The sequence below is a fragment of the Ursus americanus genome, chromosome 17 (assembly GCF_024610735.1).
Source record: "Ursus americanus isolate L20-20 chromosome 17, mUrsAme1.1.p, whole genome shotgun sequence".
In the NCBI taxonomy this organism is placed as follows: Eukaryota; Metazoa; Chordata; class Mammalia; order Carnivora; family Ursidae; genus Ursus; species Ursus americanus.
Window position 1 is genome coordinate 34132852 of NC_142143.1, and position 26736 is coordinate 34159587.

Genomic DNA, 26736 nt, shown 5'->3' on the forward strand with positions numbered 1-26736 from the left:
TGCTAGGAATTATAAAGTCTGCACTGGGAAAAAAAATAAAATTCCAAGTTCAGAGTTACAGTCTGTATGTTAATCACAATAAATTAATTTCTATTGAAATATCTCCTAAGACTGTGAATGGAAGTTACTTTAATGATAGAGAAAGCTGTTATTATTTTATAGGCACTACTATTTTATATTTCAGTACCATCTGTGTTTACGGCTTTCTAAAGTGATTAAAAGTTGAGTGGCTATCATTTGCCCTTAGTCTATGATTGAATTACTCTGGAAATCATTGTAATGTTATATGGTTTAAGGCTATGATTCAATTCATAATATTCTAACATAAGTAGTAAACAGAAATGAGTTTTATAATGTCAAATATATAATAAAAGTAGCTATTTTACTTCTTTTATGGTTTCATTTTATTTCTATCACATTCAAATGGCTAATCATGCCTTTTCTATTAATAAAGTTCATTTTTAAGACATTTTGGCAATCTGTTAAATAGACAGCATAAGCTTGTTCAAGACACTTTGGTTTTAGTCTTGTTTATAGTGAAGGTAAAAAAATACGAAGCCCTAAAAATAATACTCATTACTTAAACAGTAGAAAGATAATTTTCTAGTAAAGACAGACATATTGAACAACTCTCTAAATGATTCTTTATAAAACACAACTGAGAACACACTCTGAATAGATAATGTAGACATTACTAAAGTTGTTGTTGCAGTAGATGGGATTTTACTAGATGAATTTGGGTTTCCTCCAACTTCTTGATTCTGTCACTTTACTAAACTCAGAATTATGTTGCATTCCCTTAGAACCATCCATTTTTTAATTTTTTTTTTTTTATTTGAGAAAGAGCAAAAGAGCATGAGCAGAGGTGGGGAGGAAGGACAGAGGGAGAATGAGAAGAAGGCTCTCTGCTGAGCAGGGAACCCAGACTTGGGGCTTGATCCCAGGAACCTGAGATCATGACCTGAGCTGAAGGCAGATGCTTAACTGACTGAACTACCCAGGTGCCCCAGAACCATCCATTTTTTAGTTTCTAGACTTTGGAAGCTGAATATTCTTAGAATAACATTTAATTAAGATATTTACGATTGAATTTTTGAGAGTAAAATACAGGATAAGGGACATCTTGGATTCTGTCTATGGCTTCTCTTGGGTAACTGACAACCGTTTTATAAATATTTATTAAAACCACACACACACCAAGAATAATATGTTGCCCAAACACAAGAAACATTTCCTCAAACAATATATAGTCATTTTGTGACTGGGAGAGCCATATAGGGTAGTAAGTAACACGAGAGACATACAAGCAGAAGACCTATCCTAATGTAGACTGAGTTAAGGAAAGGTTCTTTGAAGAAGTGACTCTGAAGACGAAACCAGGAGGATATATTATAATTAATTAGATAAAAAAGCAGAGGTTATTTGCAGCATAGGGAATGCTGGATATATGTATAAAATTCTACAAATTTTAAAGATCTATAAGGTTTTAAATCCAGAAGAAGAATAGAGAGAAAGCAGAAAGAAGTGAAATAATAGAAGTAGACTGAGACAGAAATCCATCAAAATCCTGGAGGAGAACCCAGGCAGCAACCTCTTCAACTTCAGCTGCAGTAACTTCTTGCAAGACCCATCTCTAAAGGCAAGGGAAACAAAAGCAAAAATGAACTCTTGGGACTTCATCAAGATAAAAAGCTTTTGCACAGCAAAGGAAACAGTCGACAAAAACAAAAGACAAGGGACAGAATGAGAGAAGATATTTGCAAATGTCTTATCAGATAAAGGACTGGTATCCAGGATCTATAAAGAACGTCTCAAGCTCAACACCCAAAAAACAAATAATCCAGTCAAGGAATGGACAGAAGACATGAACAGACATTTCTCCAAAGAAGACATACAAATGGCCAACAGACACATGAGAAAATGTTCCACATCACTTGTCATCAGGGAAAGACAAATCAAAATCATAATGAGATACCACCCCACACCAGTTAGAATGGCTAAAATTAACAATACAGGAAACAACAAATGTTGGTGAGGATGAGTAGAAAGGGGAGCCCTCTTACACTGTTGGTGGGAATGCAAGCTGGCACAGCCACTCTGGAAAACAGTATGAAGGTTCCTCAAGATGTTAAAGATAGATCTACCCTATGACCCAGCAATTGCATTACTGGATATTTACACCAAAATTACAGAAGGGGCACCTGCACCCCAATGTTCATAGTAGCAATGTCCACAATAGCCAAACTGTGGAAGGAGCTGAGATGTCCTTCAACAGACAAAAGGATAACGAAGATGTGGTTTATACACACGATGGAATATTAATCAGCCATTAGAAAGGATGAATACCTACTATTTACATAGATATGGATGGAACTGGAGGGTATTATGTTCAGTGAAATAAGTCAGAGAAAGACAATTATCATGGTTTCACTCATGTGGAATATAAAAATAGCGAAGAGGATCATAGGGGAAGGGAGGGAAAATGGAATGGGAAGAAATCAGAGAGGGAGAAAAACCATGAGAGACTCTTGACTCTGGGAAACAAACTGAGGGTTGTGGAAGGGGAGGTGGGTGGGGGATGGTGATGGGCATTAAGCAGGGCACGTGATGTGATAAGCACTGGGTGTTATATACAACTGACGAATTATTGAACACTACATCTGAAACTAATGATGTACTATATGTTGGCTAATTGAATTTAAATTTTAAAAAAGGTAGAATGAAATATGCCATATAAGATTTTGGTATCTTCATAATGATATCATTACTTTTCCTAGTGCTTTTTGGGAGTCTTGAAGAATGCAAAATAGTGAAATGACCTACTCAGATTTGTGTTTTAGAACACTCACGTGGATAAAATTATGCAGGTAAACTGAAAAGGATTAAATATAAATCCTATTTTAGGCAATATGCTGAGAAATAAAATGTGATTGTATTGTGGGTTGTGACATTTGCAATGAGATAGAGGATGGATTAGAGCAAAATTAAAGAAATAATTATACAGGACACAAAGATTGATTCTATGAGAAAGTGGGAACTAGGGTAGGTTGAGGGAGATAAAAATGGTACCAAGGTTTGAGAGTAGGGATAATAGATATATGATAATGGCATTCTTTCAGGTAAATTTTAAGTAAATTTCAAAACACTTTAAAAACCAGTGTAAGCAAACTTCCATAATTCTTACAGTCTTAGTAAATAAATGATATCTTGAAATGTTAGGAAGATATTTGACTCAATTATTCACAGATAACATACTCAATGAAATATATGTTAACATTCAAAGAATCTCTCAAAATTTAACATTCAATATTGTCTAATTAAACAAAGCTTGATGTGGAATCTGCATCTCTGAAACCTGGTATTTCCCTGTCCATCAGGTAATACTGTCTAAAATAAAGTCATACGTGCTAAGATTGTGTACCCCAAAAAGGATACATTATTTTCTGTATTTGAAGCCAGTCTTGTAATGATGAAGACTTAGATTTCTGAAGTCCTCCTGAGGCCATGTCCTGGAACTCTCTTTGTCATGGGATGCTTTCTGCCCTGGGCAATGTGCCACTATTACAGCTTCAGCACATAGGAAGCAGCTTTTCATAACTATTCTACCAGTGTTCTCTATTTCTCGTTAATGTTGCAATAGCTTTTAAGCTAAAGCTTTTCTCATTTGGCTTTTGGAGCTATAGTAGAAGGCACCAATTTTAAGAGGAATAAGAGGGGGAAAGTGTGTGCATTTCATGTGTGTGTGGGCAATGGACTTATGTAAGGTGCTTATCAATTGGATTTCCTCTTTTAAACAAAATTCAAAGGTCTTCTATGTCCATTATCTCTGCTGGATGTCTTTAGGTGGACTGATTACAACAGTGGTACAAATGTTCCAGTCCTGCCCTGTAGTTACACATTTTGCCTTAAGACTTTGTGATTCCTTCCATTATGGGCTGGAGCTTATTTCCCTAGTCCTTGAATGTGGGCTGTGACTTGTTCTGGCCAGCAGATTGTGGCAGAAGTGACTGTGTATCAGTTCAGGGACTAAGACTTAATCTTTGCACACTTTTATTCTCCCTCTTATTCTTCGGTCTTTGCTATAAGGATAAACCTGCTGGAGGATAAGAGATGAGTGAGGACAACAGGGGAGCTGATTTGCCACAGTCAACGGAAGACAAATTCCATATATGTGAATGAGTCTAGGCAAAATTAGCACAGTTGCATGTCTGTCCCACAGCTAACTACAGACACGTGAGGAAGCTCAGATAAGACCAGAAGAATGTCCAGCCATTGTGCTGACTCGTAAGCAATAAAGTACAGATATCCTTTTAAGCTACCAAGTTTTGAGGTGGTCTGTAATGTAGCAATAGCTGACTGATAAATATTCTTTATGGACCATAAGTGTAGAGGTATGATCCTAGCACCTTCACAATAGAGGTTATCACTGTGACTTTATAGGTTGTATCCTAAACAGTATTTTAGATTCCATGAATCATAACTTCTTGGTTTACTTGGTTGTTCCTAATTATAGCCCTCATAATAGACTCAAATTTTTCTGCTGGTGGGTTATGTCTAGCAATCCAAGCCAATTTATAATTCTGTAATGATAACATTCTTTGCTTTTACTCAATGGGACAATATTAAATGATTTACATTTATTTTAATTATCTTTTATACTATTGAGAAAAAGAGAGTCATATGCTTTTGCCAAATTATTCTTTGAGTAATAGGCTTATGTATCCCTTTTATCCATTATTAATATTCTTTAACCAAATAAACTCAGACTTTTTTCTCCTGAAAAAACAATTTCCAAACTCTCTCCTAGTCTTCCTTTCTGTTTTATGATATTTAAGAAGGTCAAGTATCCAACAGAATATCAACATATCCATGCCCTGTTGGAACTTCATCTATTTTCTGCAACAAAGCAATTTCCTTTATGGACTAAATAAAAATTTAATGCAATGCTTTCTTATTTCAAAAGCTATGATCTCTGTGTGTGTGTGTGTTTGTGTCTTCCAAAATATGCCTGAAAACATAATAAAATTAATACTTTTCACCTAGATTACCTTTTAAGGTGTTTTCTGTGTATTTAGCAACACATCTCTAATGTTTAAAAATACTTGTTTTTGTTAATTTGATCGAAAGGACTAGAAATTAATAGTCATTAGCTGATATAAACCATGAGTGTATCTTTTCCTTATAGCATGAAAAAACTTACCTTACAATTTTTTGTATTTAAATTCACTAGCTAAGTTAGAGTTTTTTTCTAACTACCAAGTAGACATGGTCAAGCTGACTTCAAAGAGGGTAGAGGCAATGTTTTGATATGGGGGGTGGGGGAAAGAGAAGGAGAGAATGATCTAAAAAAACTAAAAGATCATACTGAGAAGAAAAAAAAAAATCATACTGAGGTAATTACCATGAGGGAAATGTTCCAAACTGCTGGCTCCAAAGATGAATCTTATCTGAAGAAATGTTTTGTTTGGCACACACAGTCTTTAAAACAAACTTGAGTTAATTGCCACATTTAAGAATTGGGGAATTTCTCCAAAATAATTTAAAAAATCTATCTTCTCTTGAAAAATTAGAAAATACATCCGCACTGGGCCCGTGTGCTTGAATAGCAAAAAAAAAAAAAAAAAAAAAAATCTGTAATGACCTAATGATGGCTTCCTGTTCTGATGGGGGATGAACCTTCCAAATCCATCAATGTCAAGTGTTCTATTGTTTATAGCATTTGGCTAAGACAAAAATAAACCCAGAAAACCCCCCAAAACTTTACAAATTCTTTTTTTAAAAGGGTGATGTTTTTATTCTTTTGGGAAGCAAGAGAGTAAGAAAGTGGTAACTATTTATCTGGCTTGCTTAACCCATTTGCTTGCCTGTCTCCTTTAGGCCTCTAAGTTTCAATCCCTAATTAAAGGTTTTTGTAAAGATTGACATAGTCAACATTTTTAGGTCACAGGTAGCAGAAACCAACTCAAATTTCCATAAGCAAACAAGAAGTAGGCAGTTGTTGGCTCAAATTACTTTCTTCAGGGAGACAAAGTAATGTCATCAGAAATCTATTTCTTCTCTTTTCCATTTTCTGATGCCATTGTGCTCTCTGTGGGCACATTCTCAGTCTGATTTTAGCAGTGAGATGACAAAAGCCACTGGTCCCTCTATGCTTACATAGTCTTCAATGCTCATGATTCTAGATAAAGGGATAATATCCCAACAATTCTAATGTAACACCCTGGTGGGCTTTTATTGGCCTGTGTAAGATCATATACCTAGCCTAAGCAATCACTCTTCCTAGGGGAAGAGTGGTAGTCTCATTAACCAGGTCCAGGTTATATGTCTGCTCATCTCTGGCAGGAATAAGAAGAGTTAACTTGATCTAAAACTCCTGGAATAATATGCCAATGGTACAGAAGAATTCTGTGAAGGGAAAAGAGATTTAGGTCAGGCAAAATGATAGTTGTTCAAGACAATTACAAATTAAGATCTAAGACTACGGAACTACATAGTTAGGAATGAATATCTGAGCTACTAAATGAGTTGATAAAATAAAAATGTTACATATGTTTCCCCTCAAATCTATTAAGTATGTCTTAACATATCCTAGATCTTGATACACATAGACCACTGAAGAATATAGAGAATCAAAGATGTTATTAAGGATGTTAAGTAAGACATATTGTACAAGAAAAAAAAAATAACAGGAAGCAGAGATTATAGCTATCATTATTAGCTGTGTTACCTTAAATATGTCATTTATCCTCTTTCACAATTTTAAAAGATAGGAAACTTAAGACAGAAATATAAAATATACAGAGAAAAATATACAAATATACATACATACTTTAAAGAAAAATAATACAGCAAGCACCTCTGTTACCACACTCAATTTAATAATGAAAATATTGCCATCCAATTAGGACTTCCTGAGACAACCTTCTTTTATTGCATATCCTTCCCTTTCCTCCCAGTAAAAGCACTACCCTGTGTTTTGTGTTACTTCATTTTCTGATTTGTTTTTTTTTTTTTTTTGCCACATATATTTATCCCTGAAAAAGTCATTTACTTTTGCCTGTTTTTAGAATTTATAACTGGAATCACAGTGTAGATTTATTTCACTGACTTATTTTGCTCAGCCATATATATATATATATATATATATATATATATAAGAGTGATTAATGTTGATACACATAGCTGTTATTAGGATGGATAGAAATTTCATACTGCAATATCTTCCTCAAGAATTGAATTTTTATCTATTATAAATTAAAAGTCTTCATTTTTGTTAATGCCTTCACTTACATCTTATTCTCTCAGTAAATTGTATAACAACTTCAATTATTTTAGTATTTTATTGAATTATCTCCATTCTTTTACTTTCTATATTGACTTTTAGATTGAATCTAAAATGTCTTTGGTCTTCAGCTAGAGAATTTAGGCTATTTAGGCTATCACTATTTATAGTGATTTCTGATATATGATTTGATTTATTTTTACATATTGTTATCCTGATTCTAGTACTCATTTTCTTCTTTTTGGCCTTTTTCTGCAATTAATTTTGTCTTATATTTTTTCCTGCTACTAATTGTGAAATATTTACTAATCTAATGCTGTAGGGATTACCTTGGAAATTATGTATACTTTCAATATTGTAAATTTAATCAGTATCATTTCTTTCAAGACAGTGTAAGACCCACAGATTATTTTAATTTACCCTTCTCTTGACAAGTTATTCCTGTACTGTATCATAATTCTACATATTTAATCTCATTAAACATTATATTATCTGTTTCAGTATTTATTTAAATTTTCCCACGTATTTATCACTTCCTGTGCTTTTATTTCTTTCATTCATTCCAACCCCTTCGGGACTACTTTTTTTTTTGCATAGAGTGTATCTGTCAACTTCAGTGCAATTTTGCCTGTGATGAATCCTCATAGTTTTGTCTGAAAGTGTCTTTGTTTTGCCTTCATTCTTGAAAATAAGTTTTCTCTTGATAGAATTTCTAAGTCTATCCTTTATTTCTTTTCAGTCTAAGTTATCATTCCACTGCATTCTGGCTTCTATCAAGAAGGGAGCTATCCATCAAACTACCAATATTTTGAAGCATATATTTTTCCCCTCTCTTTTTTATTTTTTCTGTTTGCCATTGGTTTTCCACAGTTTCACTCTGATGTATCTGGTTGTGAAAGTCTTTTGTGTTTATCCTACACTGGATTGTTTGGACTTGCTATATTTTTTCAATTTTAGAATGTTCTCAGACTTTCTATCTTTATATATGTATCTAACTCATTCTCTTTCTCCCCTCCTTCTGGAGCTCTGATTAGACATATTTTATTTGATTTCATCTTTTTCTTAAATTTATTATACTTTCAGAAATTTCTGTTGTTTTTACAGATTTAGATAATTATTTTTGTAGTTTTCTATTCCCTACAGATAATTGTTAATCTTTCATTTCTTTAAACATTTTAATATCATTGTTAATTTATAATCTGGACTTGAAAATTTCAACTCATTGTGGGTCAATTTCTGCATTCTGTTGTATAAGTTGGTTCTTGAACATGCTGGTTTGTTTCTTTTTATGGTCAGTTTATTTTGACTGGGAGCTTTTTCTTTGGAAAATGGTGGGAATTCTCTGTGATGCAGATGAAGTTAGAAATGTTCAGAGAAAATGTATCTTTTGCTTTTGTTAAGTTACTAGGGACAATTGAAACTCATTACTTAATATTTTTTTGACTACTTAGGTAATGTGAATTTGAGAAGGCTTAAATGTGGTTTCAATTTCTAAGGGATGGTTTTTGTCACTGCTTGTTAAAGTTACGGCGGGAGCAAGGGGGAGGAGTGTATAAGATCTGCAATAAACTGTACCACATTCACTCCACTATCTTTAATAAAATATTGTGTGACCAAACAGAGGTAGTTTTTTCTAGTTATTTATATTTATTATGGAATTATTCTATATAACAAAAGATTATCCAATATAAGCATATCTCATTCATTTAAATTAGGCCTTCCTATCAGTGCACATATATATTTCATTGGGGTAAGGGTAAAATACCCTATCCAGATGGGTATCTCTAATGGTCCAGTAGTTAACTAGCAGATATAAATTCTTCCTTGCTTTCACTTGCATGCATGCACTCTCTCTCCCAACTTTCTTTCTCTAACTCTCTTAATACTCTCTCTAAATCTGTCTCCCCCACTCCAGAGCCTTGCCCAAAACCCAACACTGTGGTATGGGCTTCTTAGCAAGTTCTCTTCTCAGAGGGAGATTCAGATTCTGGTGAAGATGTGAACGTCCTTTTTTTTTTTTTTTTTTTTTTTAAGATTTTATTTATTTATTTGACAGAGAGACAGTCAGTGAGAGAGGGAACACAGCAGGGGGAGTGTGAGAGGAAGAAGCAGGCTCCTAGCAGGGGAGCCTGATGTGGGGCTCGATCACAGAATGCCAGGATCACGCCCTGAGCTGAAGGCAGATGCTTAACGACTGCGCCAGCCAGGCGCCCGAAGATGTGAACTTCCACTCTTGAGAAAGTGAAGAAATCCTTGTGATGGGAACAGGTATCATTGAGCTATGAAGGTTTGGGGTTTATATACTTAGCGAACCATACTAACATGGTCATAACTATGATAAGTGCACATGCTTGTTATTCCCACCCAACTGGCTCTGAAATTCACCTGTACTTAAATCAGGCAATTCTAAAATATTGATCCTTCATATGATTTAAGTACATTTGGCTCTGGTACCCCAGCCATCTGGCTCCAGTTTTATGTATATGCAAATTAGACAACCATAGTAGGATGATGATGATTAGATGAGATGTCTTTCCCTAGTGGTAGTCAGCACTTTTGTGTTTGTATTGATAGAGTATTGTAGTCACAACGGAGACAGCTTTATTACACATACTACACACTTGCAAATCTACTATTGCCAAATCACTTTTATTAAAGTCTTTTGGAAGTGGGGAGTGGAGGGAAGGTTTACTCTTGATTCACCCTTCCATTAAGGGTAGCTTTTGAAGTTTTGTCTTTCTTGATAGAGGGATGAAGATGGTCTCCTATTAGACTCTGCATCATGGGAAAGCATAGGGCTTTGGGTTGTTTGTATGCCATATAAGATCAGAAAATATTGGTATAATAACATCATTATTGGCAAATGTCTTTAGGGAAGAAGTGAGCTTATGAGCTCTGCTTGACTTTTTGGGCAATTCCATACTAGGATTTTGGTCCCTTAATTACTATTACCTTAATTCTTTGATGCTTTTAAAATAATTTCTTAAAAATATCTTACTTACTGAGTGCCTGGGTGGCTCAGTCAGTTAAGTGTCTGCCTTTGGCTCAGGCCATGATCCCGGAGTCCTGCAGAGTCCTAGTATATCAGTGTAGGGATTGATACCAGGGCTCCCTACTCTGCTTCTCCCTCTCCCTTTCCCTCTGCTCCTCCCCCTCTCCCCCATTCGTGCTCATGTGCCCTCTCTCTCTCTCTCTTTTAAATAAATGAGTAAAACCTTTAAAAATTTTTTACTTAGCATTTTAATTGCTTTCAGAGGAAGGATTACTCTGAATAGGAAATCTGATGATTACTAAGGACAGGGTGACAAATTTCACATTGTCAGTATCTGGGGATAGAACAGACTGGTAGGTCTCCAGCTCTGCAGTTTTGTGACTCAGTGATTGGGTATAGTCCACACTTTTGCTACTTCTTCCCTGCTCTTAGCTCCACTAGAGAGAATTCAAAATTTCTTCTTTTGTTCTAGGTATAACAAGCAAAAACTATATGTTGACACTTTTGCTTGATAGCTTAGAAATTTACTATAATCACTTACTGTAAGAATTCTTATAAATTCAAGGACAATTTTCTCCACAAATAAACTTACATGACAGAATATGAGTGGCATTTGGCTGATGAAAATTAGCCTCAAAAGTTTGTTCCGAAAATGAGAAAATTCTTACAGTACTAACTTCAAAATCATATTCTATTTTTTCCTGTTTTTTTATTTTAAATATGCATTATAGCTTATAATATTTAAACCACATTCACTTCTTCCTTAGAATGAATTACACATGTTAACTATAGGATTAATTTTTGCAGATTATTAATTGTAGAAGTTTGCATAGTGCATGCGTTCATGTTATAAATTGGGTTGAACCAACTTCAAATCAAGGTCACTTGGTATATTTTATGAACATGCCTCTGATATTGAATACATCAGGCAGTTTTATGTACCAATATGCAGTTTTATGATGTTTTGCATTAATATTCTATACTTTAATAATATTGGACTGTTTGACAGCTCTTGCTGTAAAAAGGCTTGGTAACCAATAACTTCTGACTTTCAGTGGCTTACGTAACTGTGGATTTATTTCTCACTCACATTTTATGTCAGTGCCTGTGGGTTAGATGCTGACTCTTATCCAAGTACAATGTCAGATGTAGGTCTGCTCCAATGTGTCCTCTCATTCCAAGACCAGCATGATGCAGCAGCCCATCTGGGATGTGATGTTTTCATGGGAAAGTACAGGAACACAAAAGGGGCACAGAAACTTGCCATACATCTCACAACCTTTATTCAAGATTGTCACCTTGCCACTTCTGTCCATATTCCATGGGCCAAAGCAAATCTAATGACCAAGTGGCACATCATTGGATCAGGAGGATATTCTTTCCATGAAGAATAGGAGAGTAAAGATTGGCAAACAATAAAATCTACCTCAAGGGCACTTTGGTTATTGTTTGTTTTTTAATTGTTTAATATTTTAAAGATAAATGAAATAGACAATAACATTAAAACCAATATGTTTTAAACATTAAAACCAACCGTTTTACTAAAACAATATTTTGTTTTAGAAAAACAATATTTTAGCAAAACAATATTTTTCCATCTGCCACAGAAATTATTTAATAAATCAAACATTCCAGACAGTGGAAACTGTTTAATTCTTTATAATTCATTCCATTGTCAGCTCTTCTTTCCCAGAGTTAATTGCTATCTTGAAATTAATGTTTCACTTTTTCATGCATGTGTCCTCATTGATCAGATATGAGTATGCACTTAAGCAAGAAAAGTAGAGATGTATTTTATCTTCATAGAAATATTATATTTTTAATATTCTATAAATGTCTTTTATCCTAAAATATTTTTCTGTATTGATATTATTCTCATTTCATTCATTTTAGCTGCTATATACTATTGTATGAATAAGTGGCAATTATTTAATCCATTTATACATTGAACATTTTTAAAATTTCCATTAAAAAGGATTTTGGTTGATTTGCTTTATTTTTGCCTTATAAATGTGATAAACATTTTTGTGCATGTCTCCTGGAATAACTATGCATTATTAAAATATTATTCCTCAAATGGATTTTAGTCAAAGAATATGTACGTTTTAACTTTATTCATTATTGCTAAATTATTAATGGCTTTATCAATTTATGTTTCCACCAATAGTTCATTAGTCCATTTTTGTCACATTCTTAACAAATGATTTTTTATAAATAGAATTTTAATATTTTTAAAAGTGTTGGTTATTTAATACTGTCACATTATTTTAATTATTTTCTTTGATTAAAAGATTGAGCGTTTTTCAGTATGTATCAGAATTTTAGAATTCCTTATCTATGAACTGTTTGTTAAATCATTTGGGTATTTTGAGATTGTGTATGTGTGTGAGCACATGCATACACACAGATATTTGTGTGTGATTTTTGTTATAAGTGAGATAGATTGTTTAATTAGTTTTTACTCTGTTATAGGACATCTTTTTTCTTGTCCCTGTATTCAACAATCTTGCTGAACTAAAATTTTCACTCTGTTTTTCTTAGGTTCTCTTGTTTTATGTATATTTACACTATTCCAAATAATGATAGCTTTTTCTTTTCCTAATTCTTATGTATTTTTTTCTTTTTTTATCAACTTGTCTAGAATTTCTATTACAAAGTTAGATAAAAGGGGTGCTTTATCTTGAAATTAAATAGCTGGCTTCTAAAATTTTATCATTAAGTAAGATGGAAATAATCTTATTTTTAAGCCCAGACATGTCCTATTGGCTTTCCATTTTTACAGTTTATTCCTCATTACTATGTGTCTGGAGCAGATTATTATTATTTTTTTTAAGATTTTATTTATTTATTTGACAGAGAGAGAGACAGCCAGTGAGAGAGGGAACACAGGCAGGGGGAGTGGGAGAAGAAGAAGCAGGCTCGCAGCGGAGGAGCCTGATGTGGGGCTCGATCCCAGGACTCTGGGATCATGCCCTGAGCCTAAGGCAGACACTTAACGACTGAGCCACCCAGGTGCCCCTGGAGCAGAGTATTTCTGATTAAGTATTAATTCACTGTACAATCTTGAGAAAAATGCAATTTTATGAAACACACCCTGCTTTGACGTTACATAATTAGTGCCAAACATAAACCAGTCACCTCTTCAGTAATATTTTTGAACATTTATTTTTGAATACTTACCATGACTCAAACATGGTTCTCTCCTCAATGAACTTAGGCTGTTATTGAAAAAGAGAATTGAAAAGAATTGAAGGAGTATGTCACAAAAATTAGAGGTGGAGTTAACATCCTTAAATAACAGAAGATGCACCTAGTCTTCCAAGGTTGGGGAGAAAAAAAAGCAGTGAGGGCAGGTACAGCTCTAAGTACAGTTGTAGAGGACTGCAATTTAAATGCAATCAAATAAGATGATTGTTGCAGTGATGTAGAAGGTAACCAGTAATGAGAGGTGAAGCCCAATAGAGAATTTGTGGAGATAAGAAAAGTTTTATCTAGAGACATAAAATTTATGTGTTTAAAATGATTTTTTGAAAGGTGAGTGCCCACTGGCTAATAATACTTGAAATCAAGTGTTTGAGAGGTGCTTGGGTTTAGCAAATATCAGAGAATCGGTGATTGGGGTGCCTCCAATCTGAAGGATTGTAATGCAGTTCTATAACACCATTCAGAAGCCCATGTTTAGGAGTGAAGGAAATAAAATCCTCTAAATTAGAAAATGTAGAGTCTTGTGTCTTACAAGACCAGGATATAGAATGTTAAGAAAAGAGTGGCTGTAGTGTTACATTTTTTTGTCTAGGAAAGAAAATGAAGCTATGGGATGGGTGAAAAAGAAGAAATTGTTATTCACTCCCATTTCTATTTTCTATGCTTGATTTTGAGTGTTTTGATATCAGACTTTATATTTATTTTTGCTATGTATCCATAGTACTTTCTCTGCCAGGATTCAGTAAGTGATTGTTGAGTTGAATTTAATTTGTACAAGGATAATTTGATTGAAAAAATTGGCAAAAGAGGCACCTGGGTGGCTCAGTCAGTTAAGTGTTTGACTCTTGGTTTTGGCTCAGGTCATGATCTCATGGGTTGTGAAATCGAGGCCAGTGTCAGGCTAGGAGCTCAGCAGGGAGTCTGCTTGAGGATTCTCTCCCTCTGCCCCTCCCCCCACTTGTGTGCTCTCCCTCCCTCTCTCTCTCTCTCAAATGAATCTTTTTTTTTTTTAAATGTCTCTTTGAATGCTGAAAATGGGTTTAACTATAGTATCCAGATTATTTTTTATAACCAGATATTTATGAGGCAGTGAAAACTGCTTTTTAAAATGAGTCACAGTGATTTCTATTTCTGGGCAGAAGTCCACTAACAGCCTAGAATTTCTCACCTTCATTTCTCCAAAACCATGTATTTTAACTGTTTTTGATTTTTGAATAAAGGCATCAAAAGTAGAAACATACAAAAGTAGCTAACATACAGAGTGTTATGGTACATTTGTGTTAATCTTTTTCATGTGTAAAATGTAATAAAGGTAGGAAGAAAGAACGGTCTCTGATAATATTTAAAGAAAAGCTAGTGAGAAACTTTAGTGGGGATACATTTAAAATTCCTAAATATAAAAGCAAAAATAATAACCCATCATGAAGTTTAGTTCTTCTTTGTTCTCTTTCTCCTTTCACATACAGCATGTGCCATTATGTTCTGCAGTAACATGAGGCTTAAAAGAAATACAGTGCTCAAAGAAAAGCTTTAAACTTTGCCAATTGAAGAAATCGGTGTTTGCTATGATTTTTTTTGGGGGGTGGCATATTTTAGTGACATTTTACAATATGTCTAAAATTAATGTTTTCCAAGGTCCTAAAAAATAAATGGATCAAAGGCAACTCATAGCATTAATAGGGAATTTTGCAATTAAAAAAACTGAACTATATTGTTCCATTCCATTCTAGTGATTATAATATTGAATTAATACAAGCTTCTTTTTTATCTGATGTGCTTTGTAAAAAAAATTATGAGAAATAAGTAAACATATTCATTATATATTCATGTGTGTGTATATATATATGTACACTTTATTTAGAGATAAATTTTATAGAATCATTAGGTATTAAATATAAAAGAGTTCTTAGAGGTCATCTGAAACAACCCTTTTATAACTAAAGAAAAGCTCAGAAAGAGAAAATATCCCATATAAACTGATTTACCTTAAAATATTTAAATCTTCTGCATATACATCCAAATACTAGTTGATATAAATGATTTTCTGAAATTAAAAAAACAAAACATATAAATTGAAAATGAATGAATACAAAATTAACTCCTATCACTGTAACAGAACAAATAATATTGTACTGATTCTGACCAATTTGGTGTTCTGTCTTTCATGTGTCCAGTGAGTTAAGTTGGCTTCAAAATGTTGATTTGAATCCCAAATAATTCTATCAGGCATTATTGGATTAGCACTCATCATTTTGTAAGCATTCTTTCTAATTTAATTGAGGAAGGTGGTATTGACCATAACTAGACTTGGTTTTAAGCACTGTTTTATCCCTTAGCTGAGGTTTCATTTTCAGGATATCACTTAAATGTATCTAAGTTTCAATCTTCAGTTCTGCAAAGGAATGTATCTCATGACTTTTGGGAGGTTGCCAGTTGTGTCAATACCACTTCCTCCCCTGCCTTCCCTTGTTTCCCAGTCCATTTATATTTGTGTGATTTTTTTATTTGAATTTTAGAGAGGTGTTATCAAGAGAGGGATTGATATGGTCAGAAGAAGAGAAGGACACAATTTGTATAATAGTGTACCTACCCACCACCAGGTTTTTTATGCCGATTTTTGAACTAGGGGAAATAGGGATTAAATATGTTTAGAGGCAGAATTTAATAGAGCATTCAAAACTTTGTTAGATCTAGGCGCAGAGAAGCTTGCGGCCCATGGTGAGCAAGGACCCAGAGGAGACCCTCCCTACTCTACTTTTGCGTGTACATCAGCACTAATTTGGTACCTTGAAGAATAGAAATCTGGAGACTGCTGACCCCAACAACCATAGTCTAGATGTTGAATTCTCCTAATATACTCTTACAGTAATGAAGCTTCTTTAGCAAGCATCTCATGTAGCAGATATGAATAAGTGAGACCAGAGAAGGATGAACCACATCAGGGCAAAGTCTGAGTTGTGATATTAGGCACTACGGAGGTTTGTGGGTTCATGTGTGGCATCCATTAGGGACTTCCAAAAGTAGATTTGGGTACTCTAATCCGTAGGAATCTCACTCTGCTTCAAGTCCTGGTTGCATGTATGGGCAGAAGCCTGCTTTTCAGCACATCATATATGCTAATCTCCATTCAACAAGAATGTTAGCATCTGGAAAGCAGATTAATTTCTTAAACTTTTATGTCCCTCAATATTTAGGAAAAGAAGAGACAAACGTTAGGTAATTTATATAAAAGTATGGGTATATTTTAAGGTGACAATAAAATAATGTATTTTCACAGAAGTGATGCAGTGACAAAGCCATTCCATATGCATCAGGTACTGATTATTTTATTAACTGAGGAGGAAAGTTCAAAAAGGGGAATATAGGAAGGTGTTTGTAAAGAGAACAAAGCTTTTGTGCCTTAATCTAAAAATAATTACATGCCTGGATCTGAGAATATCTGCTTTTCCTAAATTTATCTTGGCAATAGTGTGAGAAAAAGAAAGACCCTAAAAGACAGATGTTTGAGATAGAAGTAGAAATGATTCTGGACCAAGAGAGATGATTTAGTCACAATTTTAGCTCTGCACTTACTGTTCTTAGATCCTTGACAGTTTGCTTTCTCTTTTCATGTAAGATTTTGTTTGCATTTATAATTCATTCTTAATTTGAATAATCATTAGCTGTGGCATGGATTGTGGATGGTGGTTGATAGATTAATGAGGCTTTAGGGCTTTGATTTTGGCTGTGGCCTGAACTTTCTGCTTAATATTAGACTAACTGCAATTGCAAAGTGACCAAACTATATGTGGGGGGAGTGATTGTACCATATGGCAAGAAATCATAAACAATTTTGAAAATGCTTGTATTCTTCTAGATAACAAAGATACATTCTTTACTTTCAAAGTTTTTCTGAACTGAAGGTTTGAACAAGCAAAATGGATTTATATGATATAAATTCCTCCACGCTACTCCTTGTCAGATACTTGGGATTATATTTATTATCTTTCTACATTTCCAATTTTTGAAAATATAAATGTGAAGCATACTTGCATATGTAGATCAGTTTAGATGCACTTATTTTTTTCCTCATCCCAATATTTTTTAGAAATATTGTGGCCCAGTACAATCTTTCTATCGCTTAAGTTATGTCTGTGACCCAATATGTTTAGAAAAAATAATTATCATTAGCTAACTTTTATGAAAAATTTTGAGACTATTTTAATGCTGAGGTAAACAATAAGACGATTCTATTTGAAAGTTGGGAGAAACCTAGGGACATCTAGTCTCGATCCATCATTTGCAACTAAAGCTGGAGGCCAGCACCATTATGCAACTTACCTGCAATCATACAGTTAGTAGCAGTACAGAGAATGAAAACTCTTGTCCTCCTCCCTAGTCTGTTATTCCTTTCCTTAACCAACACCGTAGACAAAGTTAGAAAGCTCTCATTTTGCTCTGATTCGAGCTTATTTTCTGTTGCCCTATTCATTTTCTCATGTAAGTCAGAATCACTGAAATAATTTTTTTAAATGGTCTTCAACTAATGGGCATCTAACTAAAGGCAATTTAGCTAAAGTAGTTATTGTAGGTAATCTGAAGTCAAACACACATAACTCATTTTTATTATTGAACACTTACTGTATGCCGCCCTACTTCATAAAGACTTATAACTTTACCCTTACTTTTTCACTTATTCCTTATTCCAGCCCTATGAAATTAGTTTTACATTATCACCTTTTTTAGACTAAAAGAAAATAAGAGTGGCTGGGAGAAGTTAGGTGGCTTGTCCAAAGTTACAGTTAGTAAATGGGTAGACGAGAGGGGGTGAGTAGAGCCAGCCACTTCCACAAGATTTGGAGAAGTTTCCTTTCTGTAGTTTTCTCATCAACCCATGGACCAGTTCTTTTACACCCTGGATTGATCTCAACTGGCTCCCTCAACTCTGTTCCAGCCCAGCCCTATACAAGGTATACTTGGGTGGCAGCTAATGACATATTATTGAGACATATTTGGGAATAATATGTAACTTTTACAGTTTGAGTATTATTGTTATATAATATTACATTTTAAAATTCATGAATTTTTATTATTTTAAACAAAATTTGCTCACCTGGTTCAATGTACAGGAAATTTAAAACACTTTATAAACTGGTTATTGACTTCTTGGACCTCACAGAGCTCTTACAAAACACCATTTAAATAAACTAAGTGTAAATATACTGGAAACATATGAATTAAATTTCCCTTGAAAGGCACGGGGCTTAGAAATTGGGAAAAAGAGTGCTTTGCCAAGGCATTCTATGTTTTGCCAAACCCCAAATGTTTGAAAAAATAGTTTTAAAACATTGTATTGAATCAAAATGCTACTGAGTATACACATTCCTTAAAAACCTGTGTTTACTTATTGAATCATAAGCCATGTTGTATTGGTACAAATTAAGTGATTATGGGGCAATGTGTCAAACTCTTCAGAATATTAATGTAAATTGTTTGATAATTTAGCAGTGGTCAGGAATTGACAAAGCTAAACAGTGTGTTCTCTGCTGAAGCTAATAGCCATAGAACAGCACAGCCCTAGAATTATTTTTTTCCGGATAAATATCATAGATAATTATTTCAGAAAACAAAAACTTGTTCTTAAATTTAATGATTTACTGGGTATTGAAATGACTTAATAGCTTGAATGGACCGAAGGCTAAAGGAAACAACTTTGCAAATGTGACCTGGTCACAGTAGAACATTGATCTGTGTGTGTGTGTGTGTGTGTGTGTGTGTGTGTGTGTGTGTATGTGTGTAATTTACTTAAATTAGAACCAAACACATTTCTTAATATAAATAATAAGTAGCTCTCTACTTCCTTTGGTGTATAAGTCTCAATTTATATGAACCCTAATAGGAAAAGATTTATGAAATTAGCTTCTGTAACAGTGGGTGGGTATTACCCACTAACTCACTCTTCTGCCAGGTGATCCATTAGAGATTTACTTCTTTGCATATGAATAGGTTTATTGTTTTCTTGTGTCCACTTCTAAAACAGAAATACCCCAGAATGTTAGGTCAATGCTGTCTAGTTTCTTAGCAAGAATTGTTAGAAAAAATTGGTAGATTGACAGCTGGCTGAAAACAAGGCTTTGGAGAAATAGGCTTTACCCTAAAAGTCAGATGGGAAACGTCTGAGACATCGAAAGACTCCCAGTGTAAATGATCTGCAGTATATAAAAAAAAAACAAACAACTTACTTGGCTCTTTTAGTCAGAAATCCATCAAAATGTTCTCCATGTATGACCCTTGGCTCTTTTTGGAACATAGTACTTTCCCATGACTACATCAAGGTACATGCTAAAATGCTCTGTTCCCAATTCTGCTCTTAGTCAGCAATTTCATTCTTCTTTCACTTCTCATACTAAATGTTACCTCTCAAGGAAATAGTTGGGACTATTCTATCTAAAGTAGGTCCTCAAGGTTTCAGTTATCTTCTATTTTATCCTACTTTTTTGTTTCCTTCATAACATTTACTAGAATTTTGAAATATTTATTACTTAAGAATTTTAAATTTACCTCCTCCAGCAGAGGAATTTTGGAGAGGAGTAATGTCTGTCAAATTCACACATGTCTCCCTAGTGCTTAGTATTGTGCTTGGCATTGAACCAAAATACTTTTGAATGAATGAGTAAAGGTTTGATGGCAGAAAGATGACAAGGCTCATATGTGGTGTATCTCCATTGTATCTAGCAATAGCAGGCATCTTGCTGAAATTGAAACAAATTATGGTGTTCCTACCAAATGGAAAGTTAGCAAATTAACTTTTGATGAAATGAGCCAGTGGTTACTGACAGGATTCTATATTTCTTCACTCAGGGCATAAGGTTGAATAAATCTATCTCCTGGAGAGAGTTTCAAGAAGGCTGAGAGATTTCCCATTAAATTTTTGATTCAAAGACTTAACAGACCTGATCATCTAATGTCTGGAGAAAGGAGCAGGTAGAGGCAGAGGCTCCTCCTGTACTAAAGGTCTGAGACCCTGTACTTAGGAAAAGCATCTCTAGCTTTCCATGTGACTAAGCAGGTGAAAGCAGAAGGGACTGAGTAGGGCAGTAGTGGGGTATGGAGGAAATGCTTCATGTAAAATTTCCTGCATGTTGATCTACTTTTGAAAAGGCTAATGTGTATCTGCTGACCTGTAATCAGCTTACTTTCCAAGCAAAGACTTCATAGACGGTGTCAGCCAAAAATCAGTGAGCCTTGATGGAGCCTTCTCACCATGAAAACATCTCTGATTTTTCTCCATATACATAAGGTCTACTTAGAGATTCAAGCTACTAGAAAATAAATTCTCAGAGTTTTTCTCTTTAACTGCTATAAATAAGCTTTGTCTTCTACCTCTCCCTTCTTCTGTATTTTACCACAGTTTTATACCAGTGTCTTATTCCCTCTCTTCCTAGCTCACAAATATCATTTTAGCAACCACCATGTGCCCAGGCAATGGGAATATAGTAGTACGTGAGACAAGTTCCCTTTTCTCATAGTTTATACAGTCTTCTGTGAACCCTCGCAACCTGCCAACATATTCATGGGTGGGGAAATTAAAGTCAGCCAGGCTATTATATAATTTCACTGGCTTTGAGGTTGTTCCTGTATTTGTTACAGTGAGAGGGACAGATGCAAAAAAAAAAAAAAAAAAAAAAAATCTGGGAAACTGGTGAACTTCTGCACGGTGTTCCGTGTCATTTTTCTGTTGCCATAAAAGAAACAAGTAGCCCCATTGGATGATAAAGTGAGAATGTGGCAGGGGTCATGCCAGTGACTGCCTGAGGTGGGAGGAGGTGGCTCTAAGTTCAAGTTGGCAAGGAAGCCAGAATCCTCTCAGACTTGGCTATTATATTGATAAAGTGGCCTTGAGATTTTTACTAACATTTATTTGTCTCTCACATGTTTCTACCCTCATTTTTTTTTCTAGTTTCTGATATTTGGAGTCTATCATAATAAGTTAGAAATTTAAATTTTGATTGTTTTCATTCAAAGTGTAAACATTTCTGGTTGGGCTGAAACTGTCCCATAGATTCTCCATAGAGCATTAATAGAGTACCCCAGTTCATATTTTGAGATGCCTGAAATCACACTGGCAAGGAAAGGGAGAGATCAAAGTTGTAAAGAAAACGTAAAAAACTCTTGAGTGGCTTTTTATAGAAGATGCCATACTGAAAAGTAAAACCAGTTAAGATGGAAATTGTTTTGCCATTAAGAGTGCCTTTCTATTAGAGGAATTTGCTAGATACTGGATAATTTTGATTGAGATGCAATTTATAGGCCATATTAACATTATTATTAACTTGTCAACATTAAAGTTAGCAAATATCATCAAAACGACAAATCACCATTGTCGTTTTGATATTTAACTTAATTTTGATATTTGTTAACGATATGTGTATATATATTGAGAAGACATAAAAATGGAAATTATTTTACATATAAAATATAACTAATAAAAATAAAATCTAACATATATATCCACATATGTGTGTATATGTATATATATGTATACATATATGTATATATGTATATATATATCCATATATACATATATATCAGGTCTTCCTGATATACACACATGCTTTTTTTGGTATATGTGAGATGGATGTGTTAAAAAATACTTGCCAACAGTTCTCCCTATTTTCTCATATAATCATTCTTTGTGTTGCAAATGTATTATTTTTTTGGCCACTTTTTTTTCATTAGCCACATGAACTTGCTAAAATTTAAGTTCATTTTATCAGTAAAAGTCTTATTAGTCTTTGTTACTAGTTAAATTATTTTTTCCCCTAGGATGGAAGAATTTCATCTTTTTAAAAAATAAAATGTAAGGAACTAATGAAGTAGAAATGCTATGATATATTTGATAGATCTGCATATAAATTTTTATTCAAATTAATTTGTGTATTTTATCAATGCATACTGTTGAGTGGTGGAACCATCTTTCTCCTTTGCTCAGATTTCCAAGCAAAAGGACTTTCTGGCTTAGAGTGATACTTGGCCTCTTTCTTCATTATTTGCATGCTGATCTCCATAGACAAAGGACTGAATTGTTAGATTTTGTAGAAGAAATTATGTGCATTCAACTCATCTCCCTTTTCCCCTCTCTATTTTGGTGCCAGCCTCAACAATTACAATTTTTTGTGCCTTTAGTCTGAAGCTTGCCAGGGGAAGCTTTGAATTCTTACGTCTATTTATGTATGTTTAATTCTAGTTTGAAGTATTAGCAAGCCCTCTATGATGAAGATTTAAAGCAAATTCTCTAAACAGTCTTTCTGTCGTAAAGCTGTTATTTTCACCTCTTCGCCTTTGTTTCTTATGCCTTACGTCTCAATTAATTCCCAACTCAGGAAAGGAAGAAAAGTGGTGTTACTCTTTCAAACTTAAAAACCCAAACACAAAAACAGAGATTTTAGTTTTAATTTTTATTGATAATAGTATGGTAAATATTTTATATACTCACCTTATCCACACGTGGACACCCTAAAATGTATATTGTGAGTGTATATGTACACATACCCACACACTTAGGAATTCTCAAAAAGCTTTCTGTGAAAAAAAAAATTTTTTTGCCATATTGAAGCAACTCTTAGTTGAACAATAAAGTGTAACTTTCAATTCTGATTGAAACATGATTTCCATAGACTTCAGTAATATATGACTTAAAGGTAATTTTATTTTTCTTTTTCATATCAGTTTGAGATACTTTCAGAGCAAAGATTCTGTGTACTTCAATTGTACGTAGGTCAAGAAGATGAGATAAAAGTAACTCAAAATATACTGGAAGGGACTTTAAAAAGAAAGTTTATGCCTCAATGCAATCTTCATCCTGTGCAAATGTTGTAATTAAATTTATTTAAATTATTTTACTTAATCTGATGTCTCAGTGTTCAAGAGGTAACATCATATTAAACCTATTATACTTATTTGCAAATATTTTTCAAAGATAAATCTGGGTCTACATAAAGCAATTGTTTTAAAATTATGAAGCTTTAGAGACCTGTATCCTTAATTTCTCCATTACATTTTTCTCATTGAATTAAATTTTTAATGTTTACAAGCTGAAGGGTTGATGGAATCTATCAACTAACTGCCCAGCAGAACACTTCTCTATGAATACAAGAGCCAAAAAACATACATTAATAGGTTGAATTGGAAACAAATATAAATATGAAAGCTTCTATATAATAAATAAGATGGACATTTCAGGCTTCGATTCATTTTTTTTTTAGCAGCATTTGACTTAATGACTATTCTCTGTCATTTTGGATTCCTTTTCACCTACATTGGAATTATATAGGTTTTCCTCCTACATCTCTGATATCTTCTAGGTCATCTACTTTGTAGGTGCGTTCTCTGCTGTCTGGTTATTCAACGTTGGAATTTTTAAAGGTTTGGTTGTAAGTCGTGTTCCTCCTCACTTTATATTACCTTTCTTAGCCATGTGCATGTATTCCTCACTTTACCTGAGGAAGTTCTTTTTATATTTCTACCCCTAATCTTTCTTCTCAGCATGGATGGATATAGTCACCTCACACCTCACCCTCTTTCAGTTTTCTTCTGAGGTTTCCCTACTGGTCCTGCAGTTTCACCTGTCAGAAATTTAGGAGTTACCACTGACAATTTCCTCTTCCTCATTCTCTGTATCCAGTCCTTTATCACAGCTCATCAAATGTGTATTCTGTATTTCTTTCATCTATTCGCTTTTCCATTGTGACCATCCTAGACCAAATTACCATCATTTCAGACATTAACAACAGTGATTTAGTGCAGATATTATTGATTTCTGACTCATATTGATGTTAATTTTAGCAAAATGAGAGAAAGGTTTCTAGGAGATAGACAGTTTTGGTTGTGTACTATTATATCATTACCAGGAGTTCGGTCAGGAAACAAGGGAGTACTAATTGATTCATTTCTGTAGAGTAAGGGTTAGTATTGACCATAAGTAACAACAAACTTCTTATTCTTCTGGTAACTTACTTAGACCAATATCCTGTAATAAGTTTATCTAGATAAAGTTCTTTTGGTTATATTTGAAAATACAATAGATATTCCACTAAAGACCTTATTTATTGTATTTTAGGTATCCTTAGACTTTCTTCTCTTTTTTTGTATGTGTGGTATTACTTACAGGACTTGGTGACTTGTGAGCGATGTGTTCCAGTAGAGATCCTAGAAGGACATTGATAAATAGTGGAAAGGGTTTTGCGTTTTTATTAGATCAGTGTTTAAATCCTAATTTTGGCTATGTGCTTTTATAAAAACTTGTATGGCTTTCATTGTTTCCCACCTTAATTTCCTCACCTATAAAAGGGTAATAATTAATACTTCTCTTGGGTTATAAGGATTATCAACTAACATACAATTCATGAATCCAAGTCTAGAGCGTTGTGAGCAACATTAATACTATATGTTACAGGAAACATTATTTCAATTTTTAATTTTCTTTACAGAAAGATTAGGATCTAAATTTAATCCAAAATTGGTGGAATTCCATTAACCAAAGTATTTGGTGTATGGTTTGCTTCATTAATATATGCTTTAAAACCTGAATATGTTTCTTCGAAGTGGCTTTAAATTCATTATGGGAGCTATTTGGTGCATACATTACAAACTAATGAATTAGATAAAAATCTTCTGTTTTTGCATGATTCTTAATTTGTCATAGCTGTGATATAAATTACCTTAGAAAGTGCACCTCTAGTAATTCATGCTTATCTTTATAAACCAGTAGTAAAAGACCAATTATGTAATTGTTTACTAAATTTTAAATCGTCCGAATTTTGAATCTGGAAATTTAAAGCCAAAGGACCAATTAAATATAATTTGCCTCTTCTGATGAAAAAATCATGCAACTGTTCTATTTTTTTTTTCTAAGTAGACCATTTTGTGTCCAATTTTCTCCAATGTATTTTACACAAAGCATATGGAATAGTTTTTTTTTTTTTTTTTACATCTTCCACCAGGCATGTGGAGATTGGTGAGAAAATAGATCATAAGAAAACATTTTTTAAAATATATGAAATACATTCAAGATGTGTAAGGGAAACCAAACACAGATTTTACATGGCTTAGCCTATTTAAAAGGGGTGAGAAAAGCACTGGATTCAAAACCTTGATCTCACTTTCGTTCAAATTCTAAGTATGAATAAATGGTCAAGTAATATTTTTTGTTTTCTATCATTTTCATGATGCAAAAAAAATTCAATTAATACTTGATTAAGTTAGTGACTACATTTTAAGACTCTGCTAATACTTAAATCAAACAGAAGAAGTAAATACAGTTCCTCTGGAGCAACAGCTATATAACAATCACATATTATATATTAGAAATGGACATTCTCATAGTCATTGACATCCACACAAATAAAACTTTAAGAAGTAGAGGAAACTCAGGGCAAATTTTTTAAAAAGACTTTATTTATTTATTTATTTATTTATTTATTTATTTATTTATTTATTTATTTATTTATTTTAGAAAGTGCATGAGGGGGAGACACAGAAGGGGAGAGGGAGAGAGAATCTGAAGCAGACTCTGCTGAGCACAGAGTCTGACACGAGGCTCGACCTCACAACTGGGAGATCATGACTTGAGCTGAAAACCAAGAATCAGACGCCTAACCAACTGAGCCACCCAGGAGCCCCAGGGGAAATTTTTTAGTCTCTTTCATGTTCTTTTAGCATGGCATCAGAACATGTGTAAAATGTAATTGTATACCTTTGTAAAAATGAGATTTTGGACTATTTATGGTTTCTTAATTTCAAAGCACGATGCTAATAACTTTATGTACATTTCCATTATCATAACAACATTCTACATAGTGAGGTACAAGGAATAAAATTTTCTTTTTTTAAATTGAGGAAACAGGCTTAAGGGTATTAAAAAATATGTCTAAGTTACATTTCTATGATGTACAAGAGTTGGATTTTAATTTCAGACTTTGGATTTGAGAACTTAGTTTCTAAATCACTAAAGTATACTACTTTTTATATGAGTATATTGATAACCCAAGAGAAGGTATTATTATATCTTGCTACATTCACATACAGTGACATATCTGTAATTATACATACATTGTCTCATTTTAGTTTTAAGACTAATCACATGAGTTCTATAGATAACAAATTTTAGGCTTAGGTTAAATTAGTCTCAGATCAAATAGAAAGTGTCAGAGTTGAAATTTTAAGCTAAAGCCCTCTGACTATTCATGTCTTAGAAGGGATTGTTATTCTAGTTGTGCGA

General features: G+C 33.7%; 1 long non-coding RNA gene across 1 annotated transcript; it reads right to left on the bottom strand.

The window, feature by feature from the left end:
• Nucleotides 1-4685: 4685 nt before the first annotated feature.
• Nucleotides 4686-15523, bottom strand: LOC148108657 (uncharacterized). Its single transcript, XR_015727147.1, has 3 exons — nucleotides 15464-15523; nucleotides 13455-13492; nucleotides 4686-6405 (listed from the first exon to the last, which is right to left on the bottom strand). It is a non-coding gene; the product is annotated as an uncharacterized LOC148108657 (long non-coding RNA).
• Between the last annotated feature and the right edge of the window lie 11213 nt (nucleotides 15524-26736).